The sequence below is a fragment of the Protopterus annectens genome, chromosome 8.part0 (assembly GCF_019279795.1).
Source record: "Protopterus annectens isolate FY-2018-M chromosome 8.part0, PAN1.0, whole genome shotgun sequence".
Taxonomy (NCBI): domain Eukaryota; kingdom Metazoa; phylum Chordata; order Ceratodontiformes; family Protopteridae; genus Protopterus; species Protopterus annectens.
In genome coordinates, this window is record NC_056741.1 from 1,854,613,297 (window position 1) to 1,854,638,600 (window position 25,304).

Consider the following 25,304-nt stretch of genomic DNA (forward strand, 5'->3'; position numbering starts at 1 on the left):
GCCAGAAGTTACGTACTGCATCTGGGCCTGGGGTTTTACAGTTAGCAGGTTTTCTAAACTTTGTTTCAATCTCTCTGATCATTACTGCATCCCATTTCATATGCTGTACATTTGAATTTCTTATTCTTTCTTTTACTTCGTCTATCCATTTAGCATCTTTGTTATGTTCCACAAGATATTTGTAGATATTTCTCCAAAATATATCTATTTCTTCTTTTTTTGATGGTGTTTCAATTCCTTTTGTTTTGCTTCCCCATTCTTTATCAAACTTTTTTGGGTCATCAATAAATTGCATATTTTGTATTTTTCCTTTATATTTATCTGCATATCTTTTAAGTTTTAATGCCTGTGCTGATATTATTAGTTTATTATTTGCAATAGTGCATGATAGATCCTGCTCTGTTCTGATGCTGTGCATTGCTTTTATCATGTCTATCTTTCCATTTTTGTTTATCTGTTCTCTCTTCTATATACTTCTAACAGTGACACTTCTCCATGATGGCATTTCATTTCTCCCCTTCCTTTCCCTTACTGCCCTGTGTTTTTGTGGTAAGACTTTATCTGTTAATAATTTAGCTGCACAGTAATATATCCGATTTACTTCTGTTATATTGCATGAATCTTCATGAAAAGCCCTAATTACTGTGTTTATTTGCTTTATCAAACTTCAAACTTTTGTGTTTTTATTGACTTTCTGTAGTGTCTTTCTTTGATTGATCTTAATATGCATGTCCATCTCTATTAAATAAAGGACGTCTTCTCTTAGTTCATTTGCTTCTAAACTGAGGGCACATTCTTTGTTCTCCATTTCCTACGGACATTCTACAGAAAGTTCCAGAGCATCTTCCTGTGTCACTTTCTGTTCAGTTTATCTCATGTCATCTGTTGCTCTTTCATATGGGAACTCACTGGCCTATCGCTCCACAACACTGACTGTGTCAAAGTTGCCACAGTTTCCTGTTCCTTCACTTGCTGTGCAACTCCAACTGAACATAATGGTTTCCTCTGGAAGGCTCCAAACTATCTTTATATGGCAACTGATCAGATGTTTCAAGTTCCTCTAGTTTCTCCTTAATTTGGGGATCCATTACTATAGCCTGCAGTAATGTTATCAGAGTTTGATTTTCTACACTAAATCCTTCACTTTGCAGGTAATCCACAACTTCAGTTTCTATTTCTTTAACTTCTCCATTACTAATTCTGTTTTTCACTTTTCCCCTTCATTTTCTTATTTTTTGTATTGTAAAATTTTCTATATCTGGAAGTCTTTGCCTGTATTTCTCTTCAAATATCTTTGGTGCTCCTCTTTTTCTATTGATTAGTTTTGCTTTCCCCTTTGCATAAATATTGCACCATATTAAATCTCTTTTTCTTCCCCATGTCCATGGTTCTTCTTCAGATGTTTCCTGCAACTCTGGTTTCTCCTTACTTGGGGACATGTTGTTCCATCATGATATAACATGTGTTAAGCTTTCTGCATTAAATTATTCACTTCACAGGTATTCCATAACTTTAGAGTCTCTTTTTTAACTTCTACTTTACTAATCTTCTCTGCTTCATTCCCTCTTTGTGATGTTATTTTTTGCATTGTGAAATTGTCCATATCAGGATGCATTTGCCTGTGTTTCTCTTTGAATATCTTTAGGGCTGACTTTTGTATTGATTAATTTGGCTTTCTCCTTTGCATAAATATTGCACCATATCAGATCTCTCTTTCTTTCCCACATACATATTCCTTCTTTATACCTTTCAAAAATCTCTAGATTTTGTTCTTTATATATTCGCACATCCTCAGTTGCTTTTTTTTCCAAATGGCCCATTGCTTCTTGGTCTATACAATGTTTTTCATAAATCTGCTGTATTAATAAACACATTTTTTTATTTGAAGCTTTTGACAGTTTTTTCTTGTGCAAGTATTTTTCTTTCCTCTAATTTCCTCTCTTAATCTTTTTGTATATCTTTTGCCTGGAAATTCTGGGCTTCTTGCATAATAGTAACAATACACAATTTCTTTCTTATCCTCAATAGTCCACTCTATCAGTTTTTGTGATTTTTATGGACTACTGCTTCCTTCTACAACAGGGGGGCCCATCCTACCCCTGGGCCTGGAATTGCCCCATTGTCGGAATGTTTCCATGTCTTGAGTATTCTATACTGTAATTTTTTTCCAGACCTGGCACCAGTGCGCCTACCAGGATTGGGCACTTTTTTATCCTGGGTCTTCTGCACCCAGCAATCTTTTTTATTTTGTAACCTACTTCTGTCCATGATATATGCTGTATAATATACAGTCTATTATATCAGTGTTGTCTTGGTGAGATTTTGTGAAAAAAGGGTCCTCCTTATGAAGGTACTCACCAAGACTTGAGAATGAATCCATTTCCAGCAATACTATTGTTTTTTGCTTGCTGATTTATCATCTCTCCATTTGAACCCCTGACATCTCTCCATTTGGAATGTGGTTTCCTGAGAGGCTGTACCACTTATGCAAAAATAAGTGACAGTCCCATATTGCTCCCATTGCATGCCTCTGTCCTGAGTAATTATATTGAATGTAAAGGGAGAGGCTTGGGCTTTGAAAAGAAAAGGTGATCCCTTGTCCAGGTGATGACACCAGTTTGACTCTTGGTTCCATGTCATCCCAAAAAGGAATGCATTTGAGGAATGTAACTAATGGAGTCCTCCAGTGTTCTGTGCTGGGACCTCACCTGTTTGGTATTTACTTCTCTGAAGGAAAATCAATACCAAAGAGCTCTGGCTGAGTAAGTTTGCAGATGACAGCAAGCTAAGAGCAGTAAGTGAATCCCCAAATGACTTTGCCATCATGCAGGAAGGTCTATCCCAAGTAAATAACTGGTGGCAAAATCAGGGACTGAAACTAAATGTCAAAAATACACTATTGTATCCTTTGGGAAGTCATGTACCTCAGGAGACTATCACATTGACAATACACCCCTAAGAGTTGACCCAGTTGTTCAGGATTTGGGACCTTCTTTAGACAATAACATAATTTTTGACTGGCATGGGTCCATTGTCATAAGAAACCTTTCTATATTATACACCTTATAAACAAAGGGATTCTGTCTAGATTTAGGGATGTTATTGTCCCTCCTTGCACAGCCCTTATTAGACCAGTCATTGAGAATAATGCCCCCTTTGGCATGTATGTGTCCAGACACATGCAACAACTGGAACACCCACAGAGATACCTTACTAAAAGATACAAGGCTTAAATAATATGTCCTACATGGACAACACAAAGCCCTGTCACTATACTCAATATTCTACAGGCTGTTAAGAGGTGACTTGTGTCTAGCATACAAAACATCTTCTGAACCAATACTGATGGATTTACTGCACATCAGCAAGTCATTTGGCATTAGATATACACAGTCCAGGGATCTGAACCTCTTCTACAAAATCAGCAGAAGGGTTTGGAGGGACAGTACATTTTGCAGAGGATACCACTGCTCTGGAACAGACTCCCCAATTGATGTAAACAACCGCTCATTCTTGTCCATATTCAGGTGCAGTTTGAATCTATGGATGGGAAACAGAACCTTTACCTCAGGACTGCCCCCTGTACTACTAATTGACAGAGATAACTCCTAAATGCTTTATCCCAAGCATGAGTCCCAGCAGATTATCTATGGTATGGTCCTGGTTATTCTCATTAGGGCTTGCTGGAGGAAGGTGCTTTCAGCTGAGTAAAGTAGCTTAAAAGTGTTTAACTTAACTCGTATTTAAGCCTCACATTTACATGGGTTTCCACTCAGTTATACCAACACAAATGCTGTTAAACCACCATAAAACCAACTTAATTTATTAAACTTTAGAATAAGTTTAATAAATTAAACTGGTTCTTTTGCAGCTTGACAGAGTTTTTGTTGGTATTATTGCTGTTTTTATGCTGTGGATATTTTGCTCTCAATTAACCAGAGCTGCTGTATGTTTGGTGTCCTTTGCCCAGTGATGGGAGGAATATATTGCAATTTCTAGTAACTAGTAATATAACTAGTTACTTTTTCAAAATACTAATAAAGTAATAGTACTATATTACTTCTATAGTAACTAGTAACTTAAATGTGAGTTAGTTTTGAGTTACTTTTGCTTAAACCAGTGGTTCCCAACATGGGCGATATCACCCCTAAAGAATGATAGAAAACTTCCAGGGGCCCTGAATAGTATGGATAGTAATCAGAAGTTAGGAGGTAATAGAGACTTTGAAGGGGCAATTTGGATAAAAAATTACAACATAATGTTGGCACGGCTCATAGCATGTAGCATTCATAACATACCTCTCAACTGTACCAAATTCCTCAGCATTTCCTGGTTTTGGACTCAAAATAATAGGATGTCACAAATTCCCGATTGGCCCCATTAAATCCTGAATTTTCCATGCAGACAAAGGCACCGGAACCATCCCACTTTTAAGAGGCTTCAATTAAAAAAAAAACACCCCATAATGGTGGCATCTTCTCCTTTAAGGAAGACCATTTGCTACTCCTTACTGACTACAGGAACAATTGGTGATGTCATTGATTTCATGACCCACATGTAGATAATGCCAGAGGAGGGGTATAAGGATTCAGATCCAGGCATCCATTATTCTAATTCACTTACAGATTTTGTGTCAGTATGCATTTTGAACAATAAGAGATACTGAGTTGTTGAAGTCCTCAACAATTTAACAGAAAATTATGCATTTGGCAGAGGCAGGGCAAATAACGAAGGCAAAATCAGGAATAATTTGTAGGTATGATCACATATTATCTTGCTGTTTGTCAGGTGGGCATCATGTTAGTGAGTTTGTGTTTCAGATATGTCCCCGATGTAAAGAAATGCAGTTTAAGAGCCGGTAGCCCACAGAACTCGTATACCACTCAGCATCTCAGTGCTACAAAATTTAAACATAGCCATTAGCTAAAGATAATGTGTGTGTGTGTGTGTGTGTGTGTGGGGGGGGCAATGGTCTGAAATCAGGAACACATTTTCAATAGTGCACTTATAAACTTGGAACGGTTTTAGAATGACACGTCTTGTGTTAGTGCACATTTTCTGAAAGATATCAAGAATATAAACATTTTTGAGTAAAAGTAATACAATGCAGTCAACTAATAATGATAATAATTAGAGCTGTATTTGTCTGATGTAACCATAGAATTCTGCAAAGCATGGTGTTGCATTAAAATAACATAAGTGCAGCTCATACAGGTTTTATAAACTAACAGACTCACCCAAGTTAGTAAGTCCATGAGTAGAATGAGAAAAAACTGGCCTCTACAAGTGTACGTGCCATAATTAAAGTTTGTAAATACTAGGCATCTTAAGTTGCAACTTTAATAAAAATCAAAAGTGGTTGCCATAAAATCAAGCATTTAATGTCTGCTTTAGGACTGAAAGGGAGCAACTTTGACTCTAGTGTGACTACTAATGTATGCTATGGATGTAAACTCAGTCTGCACTTACTGCAGAATTTAAACTAGCCATGCCAAGGTAAGTGTGAATGAGTGTATGAGTGTACGAGTGTATGAGTAGGTATGTTAGTTAAACTGGCAATTTGTTTTTCTGTATGAGAGTGTGTGTGTGTGTGTGTGTGTGTGTGTGTGTGTGTGTGTGTGTGTGTGTGTGTGTGTGTCTGTGTGTGTCCAGATTTGGCCGCATAGTTTTGGTTACTTTCTCATAAAATTTGTGGTTTTCTAGTAAACCACTGAGGACTGAAGTTACTTAATAATAACACACACACACACACATATATATATATATATATATATATATGAGTTTCAGACTTCATATCCTTCATAAAATGCTTACTGACACAAATCATATTATTCTATCTGCTTTCTAAGTTTATAACAGCAATATTTTAAATTATGTCACTATTTTTGGGCCTTTTTCCTCCCATTATGCTAGTCTTTGTCCAGATTTCTTGCGCTAAGAGGTTGAGAGGTATAGTACTCAGAATTTAGAAAGTACTAAATTTATTATGTTTTAAAATAAAAAAAAATGTTATTTTGTATTGTTTTGAAGTTGCATTAAACACTAAGTAATGCAGTTATCAAAGAGGAATGCAACAAACAGCAAGGGCCTCTTCCACACCCATGCTACTTAATTATATTAAGTCTGAGATAACCGTACCACAGAATAAATTTAATTTCCCAAGATGCCACACTCTTGATGCTGGTATTCACATCTTATCAACCAAATGTTTGCTATCACATGTTTCAGTGTTGATCACAGCTGTTTCACTACATGTATGTGGTATTATTTGTGCTGCTTAATAAAGCAAGACATTTAACAGTGCATCACATTCCACTGTGAAACTTTTTACAATATTTTAACATGGTATTTTAAGCACACATTGCTGTATTCTTAAAGAACAATATTGCTATAACTTCTACATATATAATGAGTACAACACTACTGCTTTACAATTTAGTAATTTTATACATTCCAGAAACATTACTTTACAGTTTTATTCAGTCATTCTCTGATATTTAATTTATTTAATTCAGTGTTGTGAGGGAGCAGGAGCCCCTCATAGCAAGCAGTAGTTGCAAGGTAGACAAACAAATCATGGGTACAGTGCAACACACACACACACACACACACACACACACACACACACACACACACACACACACACACACACACACACACACACACATGCAGACACAAATACATATGTCATTTTATATATACTCACAGACAGTTTGGAGGATTGTCAATTCACCAGTGTCCTGCCTTTTCGCGACAGGTATGGGCCAGTGCCCAGCATCAGCAGCTACCACATTTGTTTACAAAGCCTACTAATGCACTTTGGTAGTTACATAATTACAAGAGCAGAAGGTTTCCAAATCAGACATTTTATCCATGGATCAGATTGACGTGATACACACATATTGACAACAACAGTGGCTTGTTATACCAATGATTGTTATGACAAACTTTAGTTTCATATTAAGATTAACAGAGTGCACAGTTCTTTTATACATGTTACACTTAACTGATGCATGTTAATTTAATGAATTTCTGTAAGGGTGCAGCTAATGTGGCATCAGTGTGTAAATGCTAGAAGTGTGGTAGGGCAGAAAGTAGAATGCAAAGTGTTTTACATGCCTATTGCCTACTACTTCCCTTAAGATTTTTTGTTAACCATGTAAAGGGACTTTAACTGTTGTTTGTGTGTGAATGTATAATTTCAGAGTTAATGTTAAATTGGGGATCATTTTCGCAATTATTTGAATGTTGGTATCCTACAATTCCATTGGAGTGGGCAGAGATACATTATTATGCATGTAAATTTTATGTTGATTAGTGTCTAGATTTTTAGCCAGTTGTACCTACTTTTCATGGGCCTTTGTCCAGATTTTTGATGTCTCCAGGTTGAAAGGTATGATTTATAATAGATCACTAGAATTAGTCTGGAGCATACTTTACTTCATTTTATTTAGCACTGCAAGGAGGTGAAAGCTAATGAAGACCAGGCTCTGGCCCTCCCCTGGTACTATACTCACCTACTAAAACACCTCCTAACACTGGGACAATTCTAGCCTGTTAGAGATCATAACCTTAACACGCAGTATAATAAACAGCATTGGTTCTCCATATTGCCGTCAATCAGAATCAGACTCACTGGTTTAACACTCAACATCCCAACCCACTGCACCAAGCAGGACTCTTCAGGTGGATTTATGATCAACCAGCTTTTGTCTTGACAATTTTTGGTTATGTCCTATTTAACATTTTTTTCGGGTTTCGATTTTTAGTTGCTGAAAATTGACAAAATGTGATAGGTTTTTAAAGGTCTTGTGCAGCTGGCTGTGTATGGTTTGGTTTAATTATTATCTGTGACTCTCTAGCTATAAAGACTAGTCTTCTTCTCCTTTTGGCTGCTCTCAGTAGGGGTCACCACAGCAGATCATCAGGCCACAGAACAAGTGGCAGTAGAGTATCAAGTTGCCAGCCTGGTGCCCAACCTTCCTCAGAAGGCACACACATACCTAGGGCCAATTTATAATGTACAGTCCACCTGCGGCATGTCTTGGGAATGTGGGAGGAAACAGGAGCACCTGGAGGAAACCCATGCAAACACAGGGAGGACATGCAGACTCCGCACAGAATGCACCCCAGCCGAGAGTCAATCCGGAAAACCTCCTACTGCTGCACCACTGTGTTGCCCAGCTATAAAGACTAGTCTGCTGGAGTTTTTCAACTGCTAAATGCTATTCATCATCATTGTAACATTGTGTATACAACTTTAATAATGCACTTATATGCATGTGCTTACCTGTGTGAGTAAATTTCAATATTATAATTGATAAACTATACTTATGTAAAAGTAACAAGTTACTTTAGTTAGTAACTAGTAATAGTGATATATTACTTTTTTTAAAAAAGTAATAAATAATAGAAATATATTACTTTCACTGAAAAGTAACTAGTAATAGTAACGTATTACTTTTATAAGTAACTAGCACAATGCTGCCTTTGCCAGAGGTCTAGAGTATTTCTGCTTTAATCCAAGGCATCCAAGGCAAAAAACAAGAAAATTAGTATATTTTGTGATTCTTCTATACTTTTTGAACTGTATTTTATAGAACTGCTGCATCATTTCTGTTTTTTTTTTATTTTTTTTTAATTGTTCTACTCTCTGTGACTGTTCCATTCTCTACACTTGATTTGCACTGTTCTGATACCTAGATAGCATAGACTTGACTCAGACCTGCTGAATCTAGTCTGTTATCGATACACTTGAGCACTAAACCAGCCATCTTACATTAAGAAGGGCTCTCCTTCACTCTTGTGGCAGAAGAGTATGACTCCAGCTTTGTCTGAGGTGGGGATTGCCGGAGGAAGGTTCATTGTGTGCTTTCCTATTGATATTAGCTTAGAAGTGTCTTAATTTCATCTGTATTTAAGCAACACAGTTGCACTTTGAAGCGCACCATCCAACAGGGGTTAGTGGTGCCCTGTGTAGATGCAAATGCCTTAAAAGTCATTTTTTCCCTAGGCATCTGTTAGTGGAACCCTCCCAAGCTTCCCTACTGCACTACAGGTGCACTGAGCAGGTTGCCATGCTTATCATCCATAGCCTTCAACAGAACAAGCACCTTTGTTAGTCCTAGCACAAAAACTGGTCAAACTAGCCCAAGCTTTCCCATAATAATACATATAGCAAAAACCTATTATAATGGATGGGCAGTTTCCCATAATTTCACCAGCCAGCTTGATTAACATGGGCATCCTGAGGCAATGTAGTAACTGCCTCATGTATACTGAGAACCACTTACTCATAAAACAAACAAATACCTTATGTGACAGATGTAATTACTCTATGAAATCAGTTCTCTCATGCAACAAGCAACTGGACATGAAACAGATTGTCAGCACACACTTTTCACCTCTCACAAAAAATGAGATCATGAAGCATAAACCCACGTATGTGGAGTTACTCACTAGACGCATACCAAAAGATCTGAGACCTCCCAAATGTAAACCACTTGCACACACTGCTATGCAAATAGAAACCACTATGCATAATAACACATACACCAGTGTCTCAGTAAATAAGCCCCTAAGGCAAAGCACCTCAAAACCTAATATCTTGGTCATAGGTGACTCCATAGTGAGGCACACAGATATCTCCTTCACCAGGCTGGACAAGTAGAAGGTCAAAGTCAGCTGCCTTTCAGTTGCCAGGATCTGTCAAATCACACATGCACTCAAGTCACTCAACAATAAGTACTGTTATGACTCTGTCATAGTCCATGTTGGGGTGAATGACTCGAGACATACCTCTCTGGACTATATGAAGAGAGACATGACTGAACTCAGGCTGGCATGACCCTAGCCCTAAGCAGCATTCTACCTTCATCCAGGATGATGCCACAATATAAACAAAAAAATGACCGACTTCAACAATTGGCTTAGCTTGTGGTGTCAGTCCAGGGGGATCCAGCATCTGTCAGCCTGGGAAGATATGGTCAACAGGCCATACTACTTTGCCAGAGATGGTCTGCACCTGTCTTCTTTAAGCTTTCTGATATTGATGAAGACACTTGCCTACCCCATAGTGCCTTTTCTAGGTAATGTCAAATCAACAAAATTGCCGACCTAACAAAATCCACTTAACACAAACTCAATGTTCTGCTGCTTAATTCTGGGAGTTTAAACATGAAACTGCACTCCCTGGAAGCAATCCTCATCTTGGAAGATGCAGACATCTGTGCAGTCACTGAGACATGGTTTAAGGCCACGGCGAGCACCTTGGCCATGCAAGGCTAAAATGCCTTCCACACATTCAGACCTCAAAATAAGCATAAAAAGAATGAAAGGTGGAGATGTGTCCATCCTCATTAAAGCCAAGGACACCTTGAGACTGGTCAAACAGTATAACTCTCTTGAACTATTCCATGTCCAATTAACTATAGGCAAAATACCCTACCACATCATTGCTAGCTATAGGTCCCCCCAATGAACCAAGAAAAGCACACCGCATACCTGGACTTACTGGAGTCACTTGCCATACAGCCCAACACCTTAGTCTTGGAGATTTCAACTATCCTTCCATCAACTGGGTGACATACGTGAGTACAAACTTGCTCACCCAGAGATTCCTTGATTTTCTTAATGCAAATGCTCTGGAACATATAGCCTGCATGCTAAAAAGGGCTCAAATGTCCTAGACATAATACTGACCAACATTGGGGGGGTCACTTCACCACCCCCTGTGTGATGCCCGGTTGGACCACAAATCAGTCTCGTTCAAAGTAACTATTGAACTTGCCACCACCACTGGAACAAAAAAAAACTAAAAAACTTTTACAAAGCAAACTACAACCTACTAAGCAATGGTATAAAACATTTTATACCTCCACAATCACAGTTAACAATGACTCCTATGCAGAGGTGAACACAAATTCCCTGTATAAACACATAAGCAACTGTATTAACTTGACTGTACCTGACCATATTAAAACCAGGTCCTTCCAAAAATAAAAAAAGCAAGCCACCCTGGTGGGCCTCAAGTATAAACAGGTTATATAACAAAAGGAAGAAACTGATGTCTAAGAACAAGATGGAGGTGATTCAGCAGAGGAAGAATTCCCTCCACAGCTTGAACAAACAAATCAGAAATCTCTTAAAGCCCTCTAAAGCTAATTACGAAGCCAAAATAGCATCCATAGTTAAGGATAATCGTAAGGCATTATTTAACTACATCCATAATCTATAATGGAATGCTCAGCTATGTGCCAAACTAGTAGTAGATGGTACCACTTGTACTATACCAGAGGAAATTGCCAACCTGGTAGCTAACAGATTTGGCACAAACTTCACTCCCCTGTCCCCACCAGCCATACCCCAAAGCATGCCTGATGCTAGTCCTGTGCCTAATATCTCTTGAGATCAGGTCATATCTGCACTCTCCAAGGCCAAAAACATGGCCTCATTGGGGCCAGATAACATCCCAGATTACTTATTAAGCAATCTAAAACAGGACCTCACTGATTCACTTGACATTCTCTTTAACCATATCCTGAAAACTGGCTTTGTTCCAGCAGAGTGGAAAACAGCAACAGTACTCCCCTTGAACAAAGAGGGGCCATCAACTGACCCTGGGCAATATAGACCCATAAGTCAAACCAGCCTCATCTACAAACTATGGAAAGAACCATCACTGACCTTATCAACAAAGACAAAGGCAACCTTTGAACTCTAGAGCCAACCCAGTTTGGCTTCATTAAGGGTTGATCATGCTTATTAGACCTAGTATACTTCTTTAAGAAAGTCACCAAAGTCCTTGATGAAGGTAAGATGGTGCATACTACCTATCTTGACCTGTCTAAGACTTTTGACACAATCCCGCACTCAGGTACCATTGAGAAACTCTCCTAGCTGGGGATTAATCCTTACCTCACTAGATGTGTAGCCAGTTGGCTCACTGACAGAACACATACTGTCAAAATTGGTGAATCCACCTATACCGGTGGACCTGTCACCAGTGGCATACCACAAAGATCTGTGCTGGGCCCTTTACTGTTTGGAATCTATTTCTCAGAAGTATAGGCTAAAGTAGATGGCCTATGGGTTGCCAGGTTAACTGATGATTGCATATTGGGTGCAATCAATGAGTCCCCTAATGATGTTAACATATTACAGGAGGGGCTAACACAGACAAATGGCTGGTGCCAAAGCCATGGCCTAAATCTAAACGCACAAAAGTGCATTATTATCTCCTTTGACAAAGAGGAATTCCTTGCTAATTATAATATTGACAGCACTCCAAAGTTCAAACCCAGTAGTCTGAGATCTGGGAACACAGGTAGATAGCAATCTGAACTTTGTCCACCAAGTTTCTACAGTGGTAAGGAAAGCCTTCTATGTTATGCATCTCATAAATAAGGGCATCATATCCAAGTCTAAGGATGATATAACTACCCTGTACTCGACCCTCATCAGACCATAATAAAGTACAATGCTCCCTTCTGCATGTACCTCACCAGACACCTAAAACAGATGAAGAGACCACAGAGATTTCTCACCAAGAAAATACATGACCTCCAAACCATGACTTACATGGATAGAGTGAAAGCTCTGTCACTGCACTCTGTATTGAATGTGTGCCTGGCCTACAGAGCAGTCTCTGACCCTGTCCTGATAGAAAGGGATCTTAATCTAGCCTGTGACATTAACAGAACATGCTGGAGAGACAGCTATATCTACAAATACGTAAACTACCAAGAAATAAAAATTTAATGCAAAGCTTTTGGGCTAACCACCCTTCATCAATACATGATGTACTGATGAAGGGTGGTTAGCTCGAAAGCTTTGTGTTAAAGTTGTATTTCTTTGCATAGTTTACGTATTTGGAATTTACTCTACACAGCACTGTTTATTGGTTTTTGAGACGGCTATATCTCTCAGAGATTGCCACTCCTCTGAAACAAACTTCTAATTCATGTGAAGCAGAGCTTCTCACTGACTCTATTCAAGTGCAAACTGGACAAATGGAATGTAGACTGCAAATTCACCATGGGGCTGGCACCCATGTCCCTCATGGACAGGAGTAGGTGGTGTTTATCATAGACTTGCTCTGCAAATTACGTCCATCTAACCAAGGACAATTGAGGCAACTTGTGATTAACATGGCTAGGCTTGTAAGGATTCTAGAGCCACTAGCCAAGTAATCTCCTGTGAACTTATGAACCTATAAGAATGGGTCACTCGAGCATTTGGGGGTAGGGTTGATGGACTGGTGCAAACAAAGTGTGTGTGGGGGTGCATGCATGTGTGTGTGTGTGTGTGTGTGTGTGTGTGTGTGTGTGTGTGTGTGTGTGTGTGTGTGTGTGTGTGTGTGTGTGTGTGTGTGTGTGTGTGTGTGTGTGTGTGTGTGTGTGTGTGTGTGTGTGTGTGTGTGTGAATATGTACAGTATATACATATGGGTGTTGTAGGTTTGATCCGTGAATGCCTTTATCTCCCACCTGTGGTAAATTACTCAAATTGTATTACAGCTGAATGTCAAGAGGTCGACACTCAATGATAGAACTGTCAAGCAATCAGTCACCATGATTCTGAGCTAAGTGACTGATAGCGCACAGGCTTGTAAGGCAACATTCAAGACTATGTTCTGCATATTTGTTATAGCAAAAACTATTAGTCTGCTCCATAGGAATAATCCAAATATTCTGTATAAACAGAAATCTTGTAGACGTACATCTATTTAGTCCAATATCTTTTTGTACATGGTAAAACTGAATTCAAAGAAGACTGAAATCATAAAAAAATAAAAGATTTGGAGGACGGATGAGGCTTTCAGGATCAAGTATTCAGTGCATTTAATCTATGATTGATACTATCTTTAGGATCTATCCCCTTTGCTCTAATATTAGAATTATTAAGTCCCTATAAACATCTATTTCTACTCTATCTATGCACATATACAATCTGCTCTACTCATTTTATACTGCTAATATACACATATATTCCTGTACCATGCCTTGTCTTCTACCTCAAACCATTCTCAACCCATCTATCTGCATTCTATTCTTACTCCCTTTATACCACACTACCTCCTACTCTTATAACAACTCCACCCCTCCTTCCTGTCCTACCCCTCCATTCCCACTGAAACACACTTCCCCAACATATCCGCCTCTCTAGTCCAACCCAACCCGCTCCATTACTTCAGGATAAAACTTTTTACCCCCTCAATTAAATACTACAAACCTAAACTAATACCTTAGTGTCCACAACTATTAAAGACCAAATCAAAAATACTACCACCCTTCCTCAACTACCTCTGCTTAGCAGGGGACATACACCCAAATCCTGGACCCAATACTTCCTCTAGTCCCAATCTCCCTGTCACAAGCAATAAAACCAACCATAAATACCTTAAATTATTCACCATCGATGCCCAAAGTCTAAGAAATAAAGTAGCCCACTTTCATACTTGGCTAAACTACAACCTACTCAACATTGTAGCCATCTCAGAAACCTGGCTAAAACCTCATATTTGTGACTCTGAAATCCTCCCTCCTGGATTCCAATCCCTCAGACATGATCAGTTAAATAGAAAAGGGGGTGGGGTAGCCTTATGCTATCGATCACTCCCTACCCCAATCCTATTCCTCCATTCAACAATGCAGAACTAGTAATAGGCCCAGTAAAAATAAATAACCACAAAAAGCATTTGTATCATTGCCCTCTACACCACTACTCTTGAAGAAATTCTCCTCTGGACCTCTACCAATATTAAGCTAGAGACCTTCATACTTGGAGATGTAAATATTAATTGGAATAAAATCAACAACTCTAATCCCACCATATCCATCAATCTATTTAACTATACCCAACTAACTAACTCCATTACCAGACCCAACAAAACAACCCCCCCCGGTACCACAGTAGAATGGATCCTAGTATCCCATCCTAATAAAGTCTTAAACTATGGCATTATACCTGACCCTATAGGAGACCACTTGCCAGATTTCATAAACCGAGGTACCCACTCCTCTCCTCACCTACACCAATATATTCACACACATAACCAAACAAACTTTAACCCCACTACTTTCTCTGACTCCCTAAAACAAATGAACTGGAACGCCCTAAAAACTCTTCCACTAGACAATGCCATATAATTTTTTAACTCAACCTTCTTAAAACATCCTCAACTCCCTAGCTCCACCAAGAACAAAAAGAGTAAAAATCAAGACCGCCCCATGGCTAACCAAAGATACCAAAAATCTTATGCTAAAAAGAGATAAATCCTGGAAAACATACCATCAAAACAAGCAGTCAGAAACTTTTCTTAAATATAAACAACTCCACAACCTCACTAAAAAACAAATCATCGGAGACAAAATGTCCTACTATATCAAACTCCAGTCTAACCAATCAAAAAGCCCCAAACATTTCTGGAATTTCATTAATTCTCTTCTCAACCCAGATCCCCAAAACAACCCCTGCCCTGACACCAGCAATTCTGATCCTGAAATAGCCTCTCTATTCAACTCCTTCTTCACCATCTCCATAGCAGAACTGACCAAGACCTTCCCTAACAATAACCCTTCTCCTCAACCTACCCAATCTTCCTCATTCCCTACACCACCCTCTTCCCCCAGTCCTCCTCCAATATTTGAACTTAAACCCATCTCAACCTCCCACATAAAAAAATTACTCTCTAAATTAAAACCATGCTCCATTGCCCCTGACAATATCTCATCTTCCTTCCTAAAAATAGCCACAGATGGTATTGCTCTCCCCATTAACATCTTGATCAATAGATCCATGTAGGAATTTTATGTGCTCAAATTATGGTGTGCTGCCTTTATTCTACCTTTCAATAAAGGAGGCAAAAACAGTAGCATCTCTAACTACTGCCCTATAGCTATCCTCTCCCAATCTCAAAACTTCTGGAAAAATGCATCCACCTTCAGCTTACACCATTCCTAGCCAATCACCAACTAATCACTCCAACACAACATGGCTTCTGACCTGGCCATAGTATTATCACTGCCCTTCTCTCCTTCTTAGACACAATAAATATTGCCTGTGACTCTGGACAAATAATATCAACAGTTCTACTTGATCTATCCAAGTCATCCGATACCATCTCCCACACCCATCTATCTCTTGAACCATCTTTCTAACCTTAATCTCTCCCAGAATACCTTATCCTGGTTCTCAAGCTACCTCTCTGACAGGTCTCAAGCTGTGAAATGGGGGAAAGGTACCTCAACCTTCCTTCCTTCCCCCACTGGGGTACCCCAGGGATCCATACTCAGTCCAATGCTATTCAACATCTTTATTAATGATTTCCACAAAGCCATACCCAACACCAAAATTGTACAAAATGCAGATGATTCAACTTTAGTCTGCTGTGCCTCTAACCTCTCAGAGCTTCAAAGAGTGATCCAAACTGCTTTTTCCACCACTGAAAACTGGCTGCTCCAAAACCACCTCTCGCTAAATGCCAACAAATCCAAAATACTATTATCCTCTCCCTCAAAAGCTTCCCCACTTGATAAAAACTCATTCCGAATTATTAGCTAAAACAACTCTACTATAGAGGTTGTTTCCTTCGCTAAACTACTTGGGGTTACTATTGATGAACACCTAAAATTTGACACTCACATCCAGCAAAACATTAAGAAAACCCATATAAAACTTGGTATGCTATACAGAAACATCCACTTTCTCTCTCCTTCCACCAGACAAACTCTCACCACTACCTGTCTACTTCCCTCACTAATGTATGGTGCTCCTCTACTAAGAAACTTATCTGCCTCTCTCTCCTCCAGATTGGAAGTCTGTTATAATAAGATTTCTAAATTTGCAGCCAAAGCCAAATTCTCCTCCCATCATTGTACTGCCCTTCATTTGTTAAATTGGCTTGAACTCTCCAACCATCTAGACTATCTCCGAATTACTACAGCCCACAGACTATTTTTGCAACATACTAAGTGCCCAGCACTAACCAACATCCTTCAACCTTACACCCCTCAGAGAACTCTTAAGATCTACTCACCAAAACCTAATCACTGTCCACAAACCCAGTCGTCCTGCTGGTCAGCTTCTTCTATCCTTTTCCTTAGCTAAAAAATGGAATTCTCTTCCTTCCTCTCTAAGGACTTGTGACTTTAAAAACTTTAAAACTCAGCTACATTCCTACCTTTCCTATAACAGGAAATACAACTGCACTCTCCCCACCTTGCTTAATAATCAATCCACCCATTAAACTCCTGACTAACGCTGAGTACAAGCTAACCTAACATAAATGTACATATTGTAAATAACATAATTGTACGTATTATAAATAACCCATCCCTCCTTTTTTATCTCTTTTCCTTGTAAGTCTTTATTCTCCCTCTCAATTACGTTACCACTATCGTCCTAAATATTTAGATACTATGTAACCAAAGAATTTATTCCTGTTCTCTAGCATGAAATAAAATTGTAATTGTGTCTTCTTTACTATGATTGTATATGTAACTAAACTATGTAATGCAGAGCTTTTCTCCCTGGGCCTCCACCGAAAATGGGCTCCCTGAAACCAGTGGACCTCCTCGGTCATCAAACTGGAAATAAATAAATAAATAAATACATTAAGCTAGTATCTTAATAATGAGAAGCCATTGCCTATATTACTATTGGCAAGAGATTTCCTCTTGATTGACCAAATCATGCATTAAATCATAAGTTCACTTACAGCAGGAATGATTCTTAATGTCCAGTGGCTAATAAAATTCTTCTTTGTCAAAATTAAAGAGTGATATTGTGCAGGGTGACTTCATATTTGATGATCTTGTACTAAGCTTGGTTGGTCCAAGAAAAATATAGTTATGGCACTAGGACCAGAGTCCCATGAAAAATGTAGTTTTTCTTTTGGCTTTTCCAGTTAGGGGTCGCCACAGCGGAACTCCAGTCTGCTAATGATTGACAGTCGATTTTTACAGTGCCGAGGTGCCAGCCCGACACCCAACCTTCAATGAAGGCACACCCATTCACGCATGTCTTTCGAATGCCACTCGACCATGGGGAGGACATGCAAACTCCACACAGAAGGCGCTTCAGCCGAGAATCGAACGGGAGAACCTCGTGCTGTGAGGCGACAATGCTACCGCTGCACCACCACAGCTTAGTACTGCTAAGTAAAAATTTCTGATGAATAACTTAGTATGTGTTGCCATGTTACATCCACAGAAGATTAGGCATCCAACTTCCACTTTTTCCCAAATGACTTATCTAACAGAGCCCATCCATCCTGGGGAATATGCAGTACAGCTTCACAGGGTTATAAATGTCACTGTGCAAACATTTCCATTAAGTTATTTTGAACTACTTGGCTTTAGTGCCATTCTGAGAGAGAAGCATATTTGAGACAAATGCTTTCTAATAATACCCACCCCCAGATGGTTGACTCCACCCTTTCTTAATCTTTGCTATCAATGGCTCCATAGCATCTTCCAGCAATTTATATGCTCCATCCCAAAATATTTCACACAATTTTAGCCCTTCCTCCTAGTTTAGCCCATTTGTTATGTGGGTCCTACTTTTAATTTTCATTTCTAATCCATTTCACCTTCCTAATAGCAGTCACCAATACCCCATAATCTCTTATTGCTTCATCCCCTAGCGCAAAATGTATACAAATTTTGTCCTATGATAAAACTTCTCCTGCTTCTAACATCTGGTCTCAGTACTGCAAGCCTACCTAAGGTTTTCTTCAGTGTAAGAGAGCATTGCATTGCTGCTCAATACTTTTTATTGCCAATCATTACAGTTTATACCTTTGAAGTCTCCTTTTAGCTATTGTTTGATATACTCCAAAAACAGGGGAAACCTTACTTTTAGAATCTTATCACACCAATAATCAAAAGATCATGTGTATTACAGGAATCTAGTGCCAGCAGTATTATTTTTTCATGTAGCCTTTTATTGGAAGGCCTGACATTCATAAAGCAGTCTTAGATGCACAGCTTTGATATAATTAAAGAATCTGAGAGTGTAAGTTCACCAGCTTCGCGCAACAGGAAAGGCTTTTTCCTCCTCATAGAAAATTTAGCATCCAATGGTTAAGCCTTTGTGGAAAAAATGGAGTGGGAGTGGAAATATTAGCTTATGTATAATACCCAAGATGATAAGAAGATTTACAAGGATTGAATCCTGCAGTTTGTGGCTAAAACCAGCATAGTACAGTTCTTAGATATTTCTCTGCATTTAGTTATTTGTGTTTCATAAGTACAAACCACTGACTTAATAATTGTATTAGTTAGCCATACACGTATACATGTAATTTTCTGAGAACACCATAAGTAGGGATAATTTTTCTTCAGATCTTTTAACAGATTATAATTTAGACAGATGACGCTTGTTTTAGAGAAATTAATCACCTTCCTTAACTTAATACTATTCATATGTTTAGTTTCACATTCATCAATGACAAAGTCAAAGACTGTTGTTCTCTATATTTTAATACAAAGGAATTTTATATTTGTTAGTCATTAACAGCTTGGTTACTTCCTTGTATTTTATTTGTTAGTTTTATAGGAGAAAGCTTAATTCATCAGCTATCTTAAGATGCTCTTAGATGTTTATAGATATTTAATGGATTTACTCACATCATCATGGAGCCTCATACTCACTTTTCAGTTCAAATGAGAAGGGCCTAAATCCCCAAATGATTGTGTGACTTTGGTTACAAAGGAAAGCATAACATGGTTTATGCCTAACAGCTGTCACTCTGATTGTCTACAATGAAAACATTTCCAGGAAGTCACTGAATTCCCAAGTTATTGGTTTCATGTGTATGCCAGCACAAAGAATAGAATGCTATTTTTACTATAAGAATGGAATATTTCATAATACTGCAGACAGAAAAACAAAGAAAATCACAAGGAGAATTTCTGCAGATGGGGTCTGTTCCATTCTGAAGTCTCCATTACATATCTCCCTTGTACTATCTTGAAGATTCACCACCTCAGAAATAAAGGACATGCTTGGTTTTGCTGGAGGGTCAAGCATTCCCTTTACCTTCGAAGGGGAATATAAAAGCACTACTTCACTTCTGCAAGAACATATATTTAAAAATGTACCTCATTGAGAAGTAACTCAGTGGGTAATTTGATTAATTGCATCTTTGAGGTTGGACATATCATAAATACTTCAGTTTATGGTTTTATGCAGTAAAGTTGCCTTTCCCATATGTTTTAAATAAAGCTACTTGAAATTCTGTTGTATTATTAAGGCCTGCTGAAGAAGCGGTCTGAAGTCTTACCATTTCTGCTAGTATGCAAACTATATATATATATATATATATATATATATATATATATATATATATATATATATATCAAACTATACTGCCTGACCTCTAATTCAGCTGCACTTTGTAATGTTTATGTCTCACTAGAAGTTGTGTGAGACCCAAAATTACAGTACTGCAAAAAAAATAATAAAATAAAGTGCATATTATGAACAGTTGCTTTAAATAACAAAACATGATCAAACGCTATTAAAGCATGTTTGGACCTCTACATTCCTACTGCTTATATAACGAATCTGAGATCGCTGCACCCTGGAATAAGGGTGATACTTCAAAAACAACCCTGAACTTAATATTTTCTTTCTGCAAATTCATTCTTGCAGTTCTGGGGATTACAGATTGTTCCTTACAGATGGAACAGGAACCTGTTTGATGACATGTTTATATGATTTGGTCTCTTCTGACTCTTTGATATAAACCTGTCAGTCAATGATACATATGATGTAATGTATTACCTACAACCTTAACTGTTAGCTTATAGAATGTAGTTGCACTGTATTTTGTCATATACTTTCACTCCTGGATAACCTCTAACAAACCCCAAATCCTAGCCCTATCTGAAACATGGCTTAAGCCCCACATTTCAGATACTGAAATCTTACCTCCAGGATTTAATATGTACCGACAAGATAGAATTCCAAAAAAAGGTGGCGGTGTCACCATATTCTATTCCAAACAACTTAATCTCTCCCCACTTACTGTCTCCATCCCAAACTTTCAACCTGTTGAGCTTCTTATTCTAAACTGTCAATTAAATACCCACAAAACATTTGCTATTGCATCCATTTACATCTCACCAGGTAAAAACATCCCAGTCCTTGAACAAATACTTTTCTGGTTATCACAAAATATTGTCTATGAAACTTTAAAGCTTGGAGATGTTAACATAGATTAGAATGACCTAAATATTCATTCCCTCCAACACAGCATCGATCTCCATGGCTTTTCCCAACTGATCTCCACCCCCCACCTACATAAAAACATACCCAAGTCCACTCTAGATTGGATCCTCACTAACAAACCTCACATATACTACAATCTCTGCACCCCTCCAGCACTATAAGAGACCACCTGCCAACTTGCATCTATCAATACTCCTCCCAATTACAGAGACCTCACCTTTGTAAAGACTATAGAAAATTCACCAACTTTAACCCAGACACTCTGAATAATTATCTTTCCTCTATCAACTAGTCTTTCCTGCATTCTCTGCCCATTAATGAAGCTGTACTTAAATTTAACCACATCTTTCTTGACATCCTGAACTCCCTAGCTCCCTTATAGAAAATCCAACTATGCCCCTGGCTCACAAGAAATACTCTCTCCCTCATGGCCAAAAGAGATAAGGCTTGGAAACTCTGGCTAAAATTTAAATCACCCTCACAATTACAAGACTACAGGGAATTTAGGAACCTCACCAAAAAAAAAAAAACATCCACCAGAATAAGAAAAACTAGCATAGCCAAACTCAAACTATCCACTATACCAACCCTAAAAGATTTTGGAGTACTATTAACTGAATTCTCCATCCTGGTGCCCCCACTACCCCCAACCCCTTCCCTAACAACACCCCAACAGAGTCTGCAACACTTCTTAAATACTTCATTTACCAAGCTCATTCCTAATAACTCCTCTTCTACTACAGATGCCTGTAATGCAAACCACTCTACCCCTCTCATTCAGACTGCCAATCCCAACACTTTCTGATTCAAACCTGCTTCTATTTCCTACATCAGAAAGCTTCTCCTGAAACTTAAACCTAGCTCTTCCTCTACTGACAACCTTTCTCGTCAGTTCCTTAAAATAGCTGCTGTCTCTATTGCTTTTCCTGTCTCTATTTTAATTAATAGATCCATTCAAGAATCCATAGTTCCTGACCTCTGGAAATATTTCTATACTATACCTCTACACAAGGGTGGTAATTCAACTGAACCTAGCAACTTCAGACCCATTGCTATCCTTTCTCCTCTGTCTAAAATCCTTGAAAAATGCATACACTCTCAACTAATTACATATCTCATCCAAGAAAATCTTTTCACTCCTACACAACGCGGGTTTTGTGCTAAACACAGCACCTCCACTGCCCTTATTTCCTTCTGTGAAACTGTTGCTATGGGCAGAGACAACAACAAACTTGTATCTTGCCTGTTCCTTGAAATATCTAAAGCCTTCGAGACTGTTTCTCACTCTCCACTCCTCTCCAAACTATCCCGTCTCGACCTCTGTCACATTGCCCTCAACTGGTTCTCCAGCTACCTCTCTAACAGACAACAATCAGTTAGATGGCTTAACTCTTGCTCCCGATTTCTCACTATCCAAACTGGGGTACCCCTAGGCTCCATCCTTGGCCCTCTGCTATTCAACATCTTTACCAATAACCTCCATACTTCATGTGGTCACTCCTCTATTCTCCAATATGCAGATGACTCCACATTGACATCTGTCTCTGCAAACTTGTCAGACCTGTTAACTATTACACAAACCTCTTTTTCTTCTGTAGAAAGATAGCTCAATGGCGATCAGCTTATCCTAAATTCCAATAAAACATAGCACCTCCTTTTTCTGCCTAACTTCATCTCCCACTGTAAATCTACCTTTTCAATCTCTTCTCTCAACAACACTATTATAAAAGTTGAAACACAAACTAAACCCCTCGGCACCATTATTGATGATCAACTAAAATTTGACCTACATGTACAACAATGCATAAAAAGAACAGCAAAAATTAGGCCTATTTTACAGAAATAAAAAGTACCTTAGTGCAGAATCCAAATGTGCCCTTGCTTGGACTTTATTACCCACCCTACTCTATGCTTCCCCTATCTTGACTAAACTACAATCTTCCCTTATTCACAAACTTGAATCAACATACAATAAAGTTGCTAGATTTTTTGTAAATCAACCCTACTCCTCCCACCACTGCCTGGCCCTACAGAAACTTCACTGGCTTGAACTCCCACATTAACTTGCTCTCAATTAACTTCCCTTCTCAATAACCCCACTACCTGCCCATCACTTTCTAAACTTCTGTCCTGTTACACCCCCAACCATCTTCTTCATAGTTCCAGCCAACTCTTACTACTGACCTATATACCCTGTAAAAATATAGGTGAAAAACTTTTATAAATACTTTGTCTCTCATAGCTGGAGCAAACTCCCATTACATATCAGAAGTATAACTTATGCCAATGACTTTAAAAAGACACTAAAAGATCACCTGCTTAACTCAAAGATCTGTCACTGCAGTCACCCCACTTAACCTCCCGTATACCTTTGTCTATTCATATTCTACAAACTCTGCTTAGGAAGTGTCTTGGCATCACTTCTAATTCTTGTAAATATTAGAACATGCTAGTCTTTCAGCACTGTGACTAAACTGTTTGTATGTTTATATTTTTATTACTCACACTTTCTTATGTGATAACTATAATTTGTTCTGTATACCGGCATTCCAGTTTGTACTCAATTTTATCTTGTGTATAAAGTTTCTTTTACTTTTTATTGCTGTAGATGTTAATGGAGCTTTACTCTTCGGGTCTCCACTGAAAATGTTTTTTTTTTGTAACTCAGCTGGACCAACACAGTTCACAAATGTGAAATAAATAAATAAATAAATAAATAAATAGTGTGTTAGTTGGCTGATATATAGATTATTTCTTATTGAAATTCCATAGAAAAATGACTTTCTAATCAGTTACATGTTTAAATGTATTTACCCATACAGCAGTAATGGACATTGATTGGTTGTTCGACATTACATGCTCAATGTAAATCAAGCCTTATCCACAGAAAGAGGTCTGGCTGCAAAACCAAAACAAACCAGGTAAAATTACTGTGGCTTTAGTCAGAATAAAAAATATAATCTCCATGTTCTCTGTGCTGTTAAGAAGAGAATGAAAAGTCAAGCGATGACATATTTTAAAAGAAAATCCCAGCCTCCAACACATCACAGTACTTCTCATCAGAGCAGAATAATATGCAAAAGTAAACAAATATAAAATGAAAAAAGAAATAAGTATGCTGCGGTGGTGCAGCGGTAGAGTTGTTGCCTCACAGCAAGAGGTTCTCCCATTCGATTCTCGGCTGGAGTGCAGGGAGTGCCTTCTGTGTGGAGTCTGCATGTCCTCCCCGTGGTTGGGTGGTGTTCAAAAGACATGAGTAAATGAGCATGCCTTCGTTGAAGGTTGGATGTCGAGCTGGCACCTTGGCGTTCGTGAAAATCTATTGCCAATCATTAGCGACCCTTAACCGGGAAAAGCCAAAAGACAAACAACTTCTGAAGTAATCTGTAGGACACGCAAACATTTCTAATGCCCTTATGAAAAAAAAAGGCAGAAAGTGCATTGAATCGGTGTTCTCTGCAACTGTTCACATGTACCACACATACAAAACACATCACTAAGAGGCACAAAGTCCCTTCATAGAATGGCATTATTTAGGAACAAATGACATTTCTGTTTTAAATAATATCATTGCATAAAATTAGTTACTCACATTAGGGTATGGGTAATTCAAGTTTACTCTTGGCCAGTTTTGCCTAATCATGAGGGTTAATCAGATCACACTAGCAGTGGGTAAGCCAGACACTGGTAAGGTTTTGAGTAATTCCATACCTCTTGCTTAAGCAACAGACAGACTTTGTTGAAGTTTGTTTGAATGAATCTTGAAGCTCATGTAAAACAGTCTCATATGAGGGAAGTAGGTACCATTATAAAGTCAAAATCATCCACATAAACCCATGTGCTTTATACTTTCAAAACAAGCTTTGGTTAGATGTTGATTGTGAAGGTATTATTGCCAAATATGTGATGAAAATGCATTGCATTCAACCAGATAAATACTTCAGTCATCTGAACTGGTCACTGGATACTCGCCCCCTTTAAAAAGACTTCTTCCCATCACAAAACAAAACTACTCCCTTAGAAATTCTTAACCTGATCACAACTTACTGCATAGACCACCCTTTAAAAC

At 38.4% G+C, this 25,304-nt stretch overlaps 1 protein-coding gene across 2 annotated transcripts in view; it reads left to right on the forward strand.

Moving 5' to 3' along the window:
• Positions 1–25,304, forward strand: part of LOC122809676 (fibulin-7-like) — a 545,587-nt gene that overhangs the window by 121,850 nt on the left and 398,433 nt on the right. The gene's annotated exons all lie outside the window — the stretch shown is intronic.